The sequence below is a fragment of the Erythrolamprus reginae genome, chromosome Z, assembly GCF_031021105.1.
Source record: "Erythrolamprus reginae isolate rEryReg1 chromosome Z, rEryReg1.hap1, whole genome shotgun sequence".
NCBI lineage: Eukaryota > Metazoa > Chordata > Lepidosauria > Squamata > Dipsadidae > Erythrolamprus > Erythrolamprus reginae.
In genome coordinates, this window is record NC_091963.1 from 143,011,624 (window position 1) to 143,025,140 (window position 13,517).

Below are 13,517 nucleotides of genomic sequence, written 5' to 3' on the forward strand. Positions count from 1 at the left end.
ATAAGAAAGTGCAGTATATAAGAAAGTAAAATGTTAGAGGTAAAATTATTAGTTACTTAAAAAAAAGTTATTTTTTTTTAATGAGGCAAGAAAATTAAGCCTGTTAAAGGGGACAAGCCAAAGGGGAGACTCTTATACCACTAACCAACCTTATAATTATATGCTCCTTTACGCTCCCCACTCAAAGTAGCCAAGTTTTAACCCCTTTTTGGAAGACTAGAAGACTGGAAGTCCACCTCACCTCTGGGGAATAATATTTCCTTTTTACTGAACCCTTAATTTTGTTTTCTCAAAGTATCTCCACTGACGATTTGGAAGGAAAAAGTTTTGGAGTTTCCTTAAGGCAACCAATTGAATTAAAAAGCAAAACAATACTAATAATTACATGCAGACATGCCCAACACCCCATTATTCCCTTTCAGGTGAAACCATGTTACATGAAGTGCTGAAAGAGACTGATAATAGGGAACAAAGGAAATTAAAAGGAGGGAAAAATAAAAGGACTTAAATACTAATTTAAGAAGCTGAAACCTGCTAGGCTACCCTAGTAAAACAGAAGTCGGTGTTTCTCAACCTTGGCAACTTTAAACTGTTTGAACTTCAACTCCCAGAATCCCCTTGCCAGCGGGGAATTCTGGGAGTTGAAGTCCTTACAGTCTAAAGTGGCAAAGGTTGAGAAATATCATCATCCTACTCCCACCCTCCTCGCCTTCTGCAAGAGTCTTGTTGCCAGACATGGGGCAATTAGATCTTGCCCCCCTGACCAATAAATGTGATGCGTGGTGTGATTAGATTGTCTGATTGACTAATGTATAGGGGTTTTAGCTGCAATTTTAATGCATTAGATTTGTTTTGTACGCTTTGTTTATATATTTATTCTGTGAGCCTCCCTGAGTTTTCAGAGAAGGTCGGCATGCAAATCTAATAAATAATAATCATAATAATCATAGATTCAAATATATATTATACGAATTTAGCTTCCTTTAATCCCACCTACTCAAGAGATTTTGGAAATAGTATTTGCCTGCATCTATTTCTAAGCAGAGAAGTCAGTCTAGATAGACTCTGTAGCTTTTTTAAACTATAAACTTGCCTCGCTAAGTCACAATTTATTTCTACTGAGGGTTGTCATGTGTAAGCCTGTGATTCAACTGAATGTAAAAATAATAGAAAATCTGGGTTATAAAAACAGAAACATCCACCAGATGACAGGAAAGAAATATATATATATATATTTTAAAAAATATTCTTTGCTGATCTCTACTGATAATTTGGATTTTTGCAGCCCTGAATTTTTAGGCCTTCTCTTAAATGAACAGCTATTTGTACTATATACAAAGCATTTGTTTCCAAGATATAATACATTAAAACCAAATATATTTGTTGGATCCTGGTTTAGTACCGCATGCAAACTCAGCCCTTCACAATGCAGTCAATAAACCATCCACATAAGCCATAATAATCCAACCTAGCAACCAGACCACCAAAATCTTCTCTTTAGCCCAGAATGAGCTTCACAAAACTGTTTATTTTTGTTTGGCCCAAGTGCCTCCCGCTGTATTGACACAACAGTCACACGAACACTCCATCCTAGATAAACTGTTTCTCTCCGGAGTCAAATCTCGGAGAATTGTCCTCAGAAAACCCGAAAGGGACCCAAATCTGGATGGATGCTAGAAATGTTTAATCAATCAATCAATCCTATCAATAGAGAATTCTCCTCAGGAAACTCTAAAGGAGAGGCTCCGCTCGAGAGAACCCAAATTTGGATCCCTGCTAGAAATGTTGAATCACTTTATAGTAACCAATATTACTATAAAGTATGGAATAAATTCTATGAACTGTTGAAAGAGAGAAGGAATAAATCAAAGTTGAGGTATAACTGCTGACCCTGAAGGAATTATGTAATGATATTGCAGCCCAAAATAATTTACTTTTAAACAGAAATACTTAAAACATGGTGTATGTATACGTAAAGAATAATATAAGTTTATGGAAAAGTTAAAGTTTTATTATATCCAATAATAGCTTATTGTATATAGGGGCCATAATTGCCCCATTTGCCTGTTTTATGCTTTTGAATGTTTACTGTTGTTTTGCCATGTGTCTAATAATAGTAGTAATAATAATAGTAATAATAATAATAATAATAATAATAATAATAATAAATGATGATGATCGATAATGAGCAAGAAGGAGGAAGAGGCTAGGTCCCACAGAGTGGGCCTTCTCAGGTCCCATCGACTAAACAATGTTGGCTGGCGGGACCCAGGGGAAGAGCCTTCTCTGTGGGTGGCCCCGACCCCTCTGTAACCAGCTCCCCCCCAGAGATTAGGATTGCCCCCACCCTCCCTTGCCTTTCGTAAACTTCTTAAAACCCACCCTCTGCCATCAGGCATGGGGGAGCTGAGACATCTCCCCTTGCCTATGTAGTTTTATGTATGGTATGTTTGTCTGTATGCTTTTTATATACAGTAATGTTTTTTTTTAGCTTTTTAATGTAAATTGTTATTTTAGACTTCAATATTAGATTTGTTATGGTATATTGTTTTATCACTGGTGTGAGCCGCCCCGAGTCTGCGGAGAGGGGTGGCATACAAATCTAATAAATAAATGAAGAAGAAGAAGAAGAAGAGGAAGAAGAAATATTCAATCAATCAATCAATCCAATCAATCCAATGACAGAATACTATAGAACAAAATGGGGGGGGGGACCTTGGGAGGTCTTCTAGTCCAACAGGAATCCCACTAAACAGGATGTAAGTGCGTTTATTTTATTTAATAAAGGGAGGGAGGGAAAAAATAATAACAGGGAGAGAAGAGAGTGATGAATAAGGTTACCGAAGGGGAAGCGTTTCCACTAAGCTAAAACCAAATTCTTTGGCTTCCCTCTAAATCCTTGCTCATCACTTTCCCTTTTCCTGAGCCAAAGCGGGGGTGGGGAGGGGGGAAAGGCTGCATTGAAATTCAACAGATGGTGGGGTGGGGGGGTTGTGGCCCTAAGGGACCCTCCGCGACTGGCAAAGGAAGGATTGGAAAATAGCCCGGCTGATTAATGGGACCGCATCCGCTTTTATAGACGCTCCCCCACCCACCCACCACCCCTACCCAAGAGACTTTCTCAGGATGCGACGGCTTCTCTGTGCCACGCGGTTCTTTTCTCTTTTTTTCCTCCCTACCCACCCGTGCAAAACAACCACGCGCGGCTCAGCCTCTCTCGCCCGGGAGGTGGGCGTTTCTGCCCCGGGCATGCCAAGGAAGCTACCGCCGTGCAAAAAGCACACCGATCCGGCGCGGCGATCTGCCGTTCACACAACCTTGGGGGAGGAGGGTGGGGGGAGGCGCTTTAGCGAGTCGTCTGAAGCCCGGCCGAGCAGCAGGCCCTTGACCAATCCTGGTTTGTTCCTAGAACCTGGTTTATATATACAGTATATTGTTCGTTTATATATAGGGCTCGTTCGGATCCAGAAACCGACTTTGGGTATCTGTGCCAAGCTTGGCATAGGTACCCAAAGTCGGTTTCTGGATCCGAACGAGCCCCGTCTCTCTCCCCCCACACACACACCTTTCCAGGCACTCTGCACATGTTCGGACGCTTCTCGTTTCCCAATTCTTCGCCCACCACCGATGGAGGAAGGGCGGCGCGTCCTTCCTCCCGGTCCAGAGACCACCGCCACCCCTAGAACCTCAACCCACCTGGACGGAGGTTCACCTTTCCCCGAGATCCAGGCAGCAGGTCGTGGGGGGAATCTCCGGGAGAGAAGACTCGATCCCGGCGAGGTTGGCTTGGCTTTTCAGCCGCCGCGGTGGCCGACGAGCCCAGCCGTTCTTTGTCCCGCCCGGCTCATGCCGCCAACCGGCTGCCGATCCCCTCCACCGTCGCCGGCTGCTGCTGCTGCTGCTGCCGCCGCTGCCTCCCCAGCGCAGTTTGACTCAGAGATCCGCCCCCGTGCAGGCGCCCCCGCCCTAATCTGGCCCGGGGCTGGTCCCTGCGGAGGAGGAGGAGGAGATGAGGAGGAGGAAGAGGCAGGAAAGGCGGCGGCGGCGGCGAGGGGAGCTTGGCAGGAGCTTCTCCGTGGGCCACCGCCGCTCGTATTACTTAGCGAAGGGTGATGGTCGTTAAGCTGAAACAGCAAGCATTTCCGGATGGTTGGTTGATTGATTAAATTCCTGGATTCATTGACTGACACGTGGATTGCCATCTACCCTTAGGAAATACATGGATTCATTCTTCTCTCTCTCTCTCTCTCTCTCTCTCTCTCTCTCCCCCTCCCTCCCTCCCCTCCCTCCCTCTCTCTCTCTCTCTCTCTCTCTCTTTCTCTCTCTCTCGGCAGGAGCTAATGATCGATTCATAGATTGACACAGGGATTGCCATCTAACTGGTGCACAGTCTTAGCAACCACATGGGTATTGTAGTGTGTGTACCTTCCACCTCTCTCTCTCCCTCTCTCTCTCTCTCTCTCTCTCTCTTCTCTCTCTCTTTCTCCCTCTCCCTCTCTCTCTCTCTCTCTCTCTCTTCTCTCTCTCTCTCTCTCTCTCTCTCTCTCGGCAGGATCTAATGATGGATTCATAGATTGACACAGGGATTGCCATCTAACTGGTGCACACTCTTTAGCAACCACATGGGTTATTGTAGTGTGTGTACCTCCACCTCTCCCCTCCCTCTTTTTCTCTCTCAAACACACACAACATGCACGACAATCATGCATGGATTCATAGATTGACGCATGGATTGCCATCTAGCTGGTTCACACTCTTAGGACCCACATGGATATTGAAGTGGGTGTCCCCCTTTCTCTTTCCCTCCCTCCCTCTCTTTTTTGCAGCAGTAATAACCCAGAGTTGGGGCCTCTGTGAAAAACTGCAGGACCTAACGATGGATTCATAGATTGACACATGGATTGCCATCCAGCTGGGTTCACATGGATATTGTAGTGTGTGTATATCTCCCTCCCTCCCTCCTTCCCTCCCTCTCTCTTTTGCAGCAGTAATAACCCAGAACTGGGGGCCTCTATGACAAAGCGCAGGACCTAATCTGTGGTTTCTTCCCCAAACCCCCCAAAACTTTAAACTTAGATTGTCTACATTCGACCCTGCCCCCTGTTTCTAAGAGTAAGGGGTGTGCATAAGCAAACCACTGTGCCCACACTCCCTGTATTACTGTCCTAGTGTCCTCTTTTGTCATTGCTTTTTACTTATGTTTATACAAACTACTACTCTCCTATCCATGTTTGACAAATAAAATAAATAAATGACGGATTCATAGATTGACGCATGGCTTGACACATCCAGCTGGTGCCCGCTCTTAGGAACCACATAGATATTGTTGTTTTTCTGTGTTTCAACCTTTGATTGTCTACAGTTGACTTCTTATAGACCATAAGAGGTCTATAAAGGGCGTGCATAAGTGCACCATTGGGCTCACCACCCTTGTCCTCTTGTCTTTTTTATCATTACTTTCTATGTTATGTTTATATAAACTACTATCCTATACTTGATTGACAAATAAAATAAATAAAAAATAAATAAGAACCCACAGCTAGGACCCCAAAGCTCAGGACCTGAGCTGGAAGACTGTCACCATCCAGGATTGTGGATCGCCCGATCAGTAGCAAAATCCCAAAGCTGGAAGTTTTCCATGAGCTGTGGAATGACATTAACCATGATTGCATTTTTTTTTCTTTGAAAACTTGGTCAAAGGAACCATGCACTGTGATGTCTGGCTGAAAGAAAACCAGTATTGATGGTAAGAAACTTCACTGCCTTAAATAGACAGAATATGCCAGGATATATGTTGAATTTAGGTAGTCTTGACTTACGACTGCCGAGACATTTATTAAGTGAATTTGGCCTGACATTGTGACCTTCCATGGCACAGTTGTTAAGTGAATCATGAGATGTTTAAGTAACTTTTGCACAATGTAACAGCCTTTTTTATTTGCCATGGTTTTTTTTGACCCCCTCCTCAACCCACAGCTGACACCTTTTGACTGTGGTGAGGGGGGCGTTTGCCCAGGTTCGCCTGGTGCACCAGTTGCAGCCCTATCTGGACAGGGAGTCTCTACTCACAGTCACTTATGCCCTTATCACCTCGAGGTTTGACTACTGCAATACTCTCTACGCGGGGCTACCTCTGAAGAGCGTTCGGGAACTACAAATTGTGCAGAATGCAGTCATGAGCCTCCCAAAGTACGGCCATGTTTCTTCAGCACTCTGTGAATTGCATTGGCTGCCAATTGGTTTTTGGACGCAATTCAAAGTGTTGATTATGACCTATAAAGCCCTAAATGGCATGGGACCAGATTACTTACGGGACCGCCTTCTGCCGCATGAATCCCAGCATCCAGTTAGGCCTCATAGAGTCGGCCTTCTCCAGGTCCTGTCAACTAGACAATGTCGCTAGATGGGGCCTAGGGGAAGAGCCTTCTCTGTGGGAGCCCCAGCTCTCTGGAATCAGCTTCCCCTGGAGATTTGTACTGCCCCCACCCTCCTCTTCTTCCGCAAGAATCTGAAAACCTATTTATGCCACCAGGCTTGGGGTCACTAGACACTAGCCACTGGCCAATGAATATACCATCCATGTCTGTGGTTTGACTCTGGAAGAATGATTTTTTAATGTTTTAGCTTTTTTAGAATCCTTTTTTTATGATTTGTTATTTATATTAATTGGATCAGATATGTTATTGTATATTGCTTTTTATTGATGTGTTGTGAGACGCCCTGCAAGTCCATGGAGAGGGGTGGCATACAAGTCCAATGAATGAATGAATGAATGAATGAATGAATGAATGAATGAATGAATGAATGAATGAATGAATGAATGAATGAATGAATGAATGAATGTTAAGTGTATCACTTCAGTTGTTAAGCAAGTAACATGATTGTTAAGTGAATGAGGATTCCCCCATTACTTTGCTTGTCAGAATTTCATAAAAGGTGATCACAAAAGTCCAGGACATTACAATCCATCATAAAAAAATGAGTTAGTTGCCTAGCGCCTGAATTTTGATCACATGGCCGTGAGGATGCTATAACCGTCATAAGTGTGGGAAAGAGTCATAAATCCCTTTTTTTCCAGTGCTGTTGTCACTAAATGGTCACTAAAGGAACTGTTGTAGATCTAGGACTATCTGTACAGTAAAGAAATTAAAATATATATTTAAAACTGCCACTAGTTTTTCGTCAAAACATGCTTGAAAAGTCAAGGCCCCTGGGCTGGGATTTGCAAATTTGCTGGCTGGGGAATTCTGGGAGTTGAAGTCCAAATATCTTCAAGTTGCCAAGGTTGGGAAACACTGCTTCACACAATGCACAAAGCCTCCCTTAAACTCAGGATATACCTCCTACTCGGGTGGGTTCCTTCCGGTTCTGACCAGATCACCCGAACCAATAGTGCCCTGCTGGTGACGCAATGATGGTATCATTGATCCGGTTCAGTCGGTGTTGGTCCAAGGGTACCTATATCTTTTTAATGAATTTTTAGCAAATTTTTCTGTGTTTGGATGGCTTTCCCCTCTTCCTTTGCTTATTTATTTATTGTTCATTTTTGTTTGTTTTGTCAAGAACGTATTGGTGATATACAAAGTTATAATAATATTTATATACATGATGCAAGTAAAAGAGAAATATTAGGACAAGGGGACGGAAGGCACTCTGGTGCACTTATGCACGCCCCTTACTGACCCTCTTAGGAATCGGGAGAGACCAACAGTAGATAGTCTAAGGATAAAGTTTTGGGAGTTAGGGGATGATACTACAGAGTCTGGTAGTGAGCTCCATACATCAATTACTCAGTTACTAAAATCGTATTTCCTGCAGTCGGGTTTAGAGCAGTTTACTTTAAGTTTGTATGCTCTTGTGTTGTTGTGGTTGAAGATGAAGTAATCGTTGACAGGAAGGACATTGTAGCAGATGATTTTATGGGCTGTGATTAGGTTGTGTTTAAGGTGACGGAGTTCTAAGCTTTCTAAACCTAGGATTATAAGTCTAGTTGTGTAAGGCATTCTGTTGCAAGTGGAGGAGTGGAGGGCTCTTCTAGTAAAGTATCTCTGGACATTTTCTAGGGAGTTTATGTCCAAGTTAATACTGACTTATCTTTCTTCGGCTGATCAGCTCCTCAGGTGTGTTTCGGGCTGAATCCTGCTACTGAGCATGTGCGGAAGTGAAATAGCATGAGGGGATGCGCATGAGCAGAGTGAGTGCGTGCATGTGAAACATTGGGATACAAACTGGTGGCGAAGGTAAGTAGAACCCACCTCTGCTCCCACTTTTCTCTCCTTTGCTAGTGGCACCTATTTTTAAAGCTCTGTTCCAGGAAAGACATTTAGCAAGAGCAGGGGTGGGTTCCTCCCATTTCAGACCAGTTTGGGCGAACTGGTAGTGACCCGCTAATGAGGGCACAATGATGTCACTTGACTTGATTCGCTTAGTGCTGGTCTGTGGACGCCATCTTTTATTTATTTTTTATTTATTTATTGTTTTCTGAGCATGCGCAAAAGCCTATTTTCCAGCACTGTGCATACTAATAATAATAATAATAATAATAATAATAATAATAATAATAAGAAGAAGAAGAAGAAGAAGAAGAAGAAGAAGAATTTATTAGATTTGTATGCCGCCCCTCTCCGAGGACTCAGACCGGCTCACAACAGTAATACAATATACAAATCCAATGTTAAAAGCAAAAACAGTTTTAAAACTCTTAATTAAAAACAATCATACAACCCGAACAAACCATACATAAAACGGAGCAGCCGAGGGGAATCAATTTCTCCATGCCTGGCAACAAAGGTGGGTCTTTAGGAGTTTCTGAAAGGCAAGGAGGGTGAGGGCAGTCCTGATTTCCCGGGGGGGGGGGGGGGGGAGTTGGTCGCCATCTTGTTTTCATCTCTTTTTCCCTGGATTTTTTGGCATTGCATGTGGCGTGGGAGGAAACAAACAAGCAGTTAGGTAAGTAGGAACCCACCCTTGAGCTAGAGGCCTAGTAGCTGTACAGTGATCCCTCGATTTTCGCGATCTCGATCTTCGCGAAACGCTATATCGCGATTTTTCCCACCCGATGACGTCACTCTCTTCCTTTCTCATCTTTCTTTCTCTCTTTCTCTATCTTGCTTCTTCCTCTCTCACACTCTCTTCCTCCCTCTCTCATCTCTTTCTTTCCTTCTCTCTCTTTCTCTATCTCTCCCCCTCTTACTCTCGAGCGGCGGGCAGGCGGGCGGGCGGGCGGGCAGCAGCGAGGAGCCGAAGATCGGGGTTTTCCCTTTGTGTGGGCGGCAGGGAAACCCCAATCTTCGGCTCCTCGCTGCTGCGGCGCTGCCGAGCAGATCAGCTGCTGGGCGGCCGAAGAAACCTTCCCTGGGTCTTCCCCGCCGCCCACGCAAAGGGGAAACCCCGATCTTCGGCTCCTCGCTGCTGCCGCGAGCAGATCAGCTGCTGGGCGGCCGAAGAAACCTTCCCTGGGTCTTCCCCGCCGCCCACGCAAACTCCACCATCTGCGCATGCGCGGCCATGGAAAAAGGGCATGCATGCGCAGATGGTGTTTTTACTTCCGCACCACTATATCGCGAAAAATCGAGTATCGCGAGGGGTCTTGGAACGTAACCCTCGCGATACTCGAGGGATCACTGTATTCCCATTATCAAACTGGATCGTGCTGGAAAAAAAATCCGGCTACCCACAAGATGGCAACCAAGAGTTAAGACTGTTCTGTATCTCTGCTGCCATCTGCTGGTCCTTTTTACCCTTGCGACCCAGATGTGTAAGCTTTAATCAGGATTTATTATTTGATGGTTTGTTTGTTTGTTTGTTTGTTTATTTAGTCAAACAATTATAGGGTGGTAATTTGTACAAATAAAACATTAGATAAATAATGATAAAAAGTAACAAAAAAACACAATAGGACAGGGACGGTAGGCACAGTGGTGCGCTTATGCACGCCCTTTACACACTTCTTAGAAAGGGGGAGAGGTCAATTGTAGATAGTCTAAGGTTAAAGGTTTTGGGGTTAGGAGTAGAAACCACAGAATCAGGTAGTGCATTCCAGGCGTTGATTACTCTGTTGCGGAAGTCGTATTTTTTGCAGTCAAGTTTGGAGCGGCTGACATTTAGCTTAAATCGACTTTGTGCTCGTGCGTTGTTGCGGTTGAAGGTGAAGTAGTCGTTAACAGGTAGGACATTTTGGTATATGATTTTATGAACTATAATTAAGTCGGAACGGAGACGATGGAGTTGTAAGTTGTCTAAACCAAGAATTTCAAGTCTGGTGGAGTAAGGTATGTGGTTGTGAGAAGAGGAGTGAAGGACGCCTCCTCCTAACGCCAAAGCCCTTGTCACAACATCACAAATCCACACCCCATAATAACCCATATCCATTTGGCTGTTAGATTTGACTTCTGTGCTTGTTCTATGATTCTTCTAGCTTTTAATCTTTTCCTGATCGTCTGCAATATGTCGTGTTTTACTAGCATTGGCATCCTGCCCACTGGTCTGATACCCGGTGCCAACTAGACACTTGGCACCCTTGCTGGGCTTGGCACCGCACAAGCATCTTTCAATGACGCTGGAAGCTGGCCATCCTTTTTTTCCTTAAACGTGTGCTTTTGGGTGGGTACCAAGGCATGAAATGTTCATCACACACATACTACCGGTGTGTTTGTCTTTGATCAGGATGATTACAGTAAGTGGGAACTTAATTCCCGCAGGAGGAAACTGCTGGATAATCAGAAAAAAGCTGAAGAAAAAAGGTTCCCATGGAAAAGAATATTTGTCGCTCACTGAGTGGCCCTTGGTAATCTCTCAGTTTGGTGGGTTTTTTGCAGAGGCTTCATTATGAAACTAGGTAACATTGTCATCAAGAGGCTGATGAGGCTACCTAGTTGGGTAATAAAACGTTTGCAAGAAGTTGAAGTTGAGGTCCCTATACCAGTGATGGCGAACCTTTTTTCCCTTGGTGCTGATAGAGCACGCATGCACACTATCACACATACATGAGTGCCCACACCCATAATTCAATGCCCAGGGAGGGCAAAAACAGCCCCCCTGGAGGCCCTCTGGAGGCTGGAAACGGCCTGTTTTCCAACTTTTCGTGGGTCCAGTAGGCTCCTGCCTTGCCCTCCCCAGGTTTCAAAGTCTTCCCTGGAGCTGGAGGAGGGTAAAAATGCCCTCCCCTATCCCCCTGGAGGCTCTCTGGAAGCCAAAAACGCTCTCCTAGATCCTCTGTGCCAGCCAAAAATCAGCTGGCTGGCACACCCATGCAAGTTGGAGCTGAGCTAGGGTAACGACTAGCATGCCAGCAGATATGGCTCCGTGTGCCACCTGTGCCCTAGGTTTGCCATCACTGCCCTATACGTTCCAGTTCCCACGGTTGAGAAATTCTGTCCTAGATCATTTTAAAATTTGCATAAACATGGAACTGGTAACATTGGTACCACCACGTCCGTCTGTCTTCCTCCTAGTTGATCAATAGTGTTAAGGGCCGTTTGTTTTGTTTATGTGCATAGGATTCAAATATCAAAAACTATTTATTATTTATTTATTTATTTATTGGACTTTTATTCCGCTCCTCTCTGAGGACTCGGGGAGACTCGCAACATACAACAAAACAATATCAAACATCTTAATCCAATTACTTTAATTTTTTTTTTTTAAACCAAAACCATAAAAAACAGTCCTTTCATTCAATCAACTTTTTCTCAACACATTCATTGGCCAGGGGGCAAGGATCTAATAGCTCCAAGCCTGGTGGCATAAGTGAGTTTTAAGACTTTTACAGAAGGCGAGGAGGGTGGGGGCAGTGCGAATCTCCGGGGGGGGGAGCTGATTCCAGAGGGCTGGGCCCCCACACAGAAGGCTCTTCCCCTAGGGCCCGCTAAATGACATTTGAGAGGAGCTGGAGAATGCCGATTCTGTGGGACCTGACACCTGACCAGTCTCTGGGATTCATGCAGCAGCAGGCAGTTCCGTTGGTACCGCTACTGCCTTATTTTCTTGCTTTTGAGAATTTATTCACATGAAGAAAAAAAAATCAGCTGGTAACCTTAAGTGTTGGGGAAGTTTTGAAGAAGATGCCTCGCAGGAGAATTATGTAATTTTAGGGTATAGAGAGGAGAGGTTAGTTCAATTTTTAACCACTACAAATCACATCCCACTCATCCTCCAAACATCCCTCCTCACCCATTTGTAGTAGAGACAAAATCCATACATAGACTTTGTATTTAGCCTTTATTTTTTGCATGTTGATGTTGCTTAGCTAATAAAGACATTGCTCATTTAAAAAAACAAAGTCTGCGAGAAAACAACCAAACTCAGAAAGCACTAAGGACCCCACAGATAAAAATTCTCCCTAAATAGTTCCCTAATAAAGGAACTACCAAAGAGAAAAACCATGCCACCAACTTTGGCAAGGCAAACCATAGAGAGAATAATAATAATAATAATTTATTGGATTTGTATGCTGCCCCTCTCTGCAGACTCGGGGCGGCTAACAACAATAATAAACACAACATGTACAATCCAATAATAAAAAACAACTAAAAACCCCTATTATAAAACCAAACATACCATGCATAACTTGTAATGGCCTAGAGGGAAGAGCTATCTCAACTCCCCCATGCCTGGCGGTATAAGTGAGTCTTGAGTAGTTTACGAAAGACAGGGAGGGTGGGGGCAGTTCTAATCTCCGGGGGGAGTTGGTTCCAGAGGGCCGGGGCCGCCACAGAGAAGGCTCTTCCCCTGGGGCCCGCCAAACGACATTGTTTAGTCGACGGGACCCGGAGAAGGCCAACTCTGTGGGACCTTATCGGTCGCTGGGATTCGTGCGGTAGCAGGCGGTTCCGGAGGTAATCTGGTCCATTACCATGTAGGGCTTTAAAGGTCATGACCAACACTTTGAATTCTGACCGGAAACTGATCGGCAGCCAATGCAAGCAAACTCTGTTTTAGCACTGGTGATATTCATTGGCATTGGCAACCTTCAGTCTTGTAAGACTATGATATCGTGCACTGGAAAGAGTTCCCAGAACAGCTTCTAGTTGTGGCTAAAAAGCCCAATCTGAGAGTGGCAATCACTTCCGTGTTGAGAGCAGAACCATTCTGTCCCCTGCCTGGTCTCAGAATTTGCTGGTTCCAGGACGGCCTCTTTGCCTGAGCCTGCCAAACATGCGTTCTCCTTGAAATGGAGAAGGCCATGCTGCATCTTTAGCCTCCAAGCTGAACGATCAGAGGTCAAGGTTTCCCAGCTGTTAATGTCCATTCCCAAGACCTTCTTACAGATATCCTGATATCGCAGCTGTGGTTTTCCTCTGGGACGCTTCCCCTGCTCTAATTCACGATACAGGAGATCTTTTGGAATCTGCCCATCATCTCTTCTCACAACATGCCCAAGCCAGTGAAGACGTTGTTTTTTCAGTAATGTATGTATGCTAGAAATTCCAGCACGTTTCAAGACTGTGCTATTTGGAATTTTGTCGTGCCAGATGATGCCAAGGATACTTCGGACGCAGCGCATATGGAAGGTGTTC

The 13,517-nt window shown here is 44.6% G+C and overlaps 1 protein-coding gene across 4 annotated transcripts in view; it reads right to left on the bottom strand.

Moving 5' to 3' along the window:
* The window catches only part of ARHGEF15 (Rho guanine nucleotide exchange factor 15), an 86,241-nt gene extending 82,149 nt beyond the window's left edge, over positions 1-4,092 (bottom strand). Inside the window, exon 1 of one of the 4 annotated variants that reach the window (XM_070728043.1) lies at positions 3,697-4,092. The gene's annotated coding sequence lies outside the window, so the exon portion shown is untranslated. The remainder of the gene's footprint in view (positions 1-3,696) is intronic. The other 3 variants (XM_070728042.1, XM_070728040.1, XM_070728045.1) reach the window with 3 other exon arrangements.
* Positions 4,093-13,517: the final 9,425 nt, after the last annotated feature.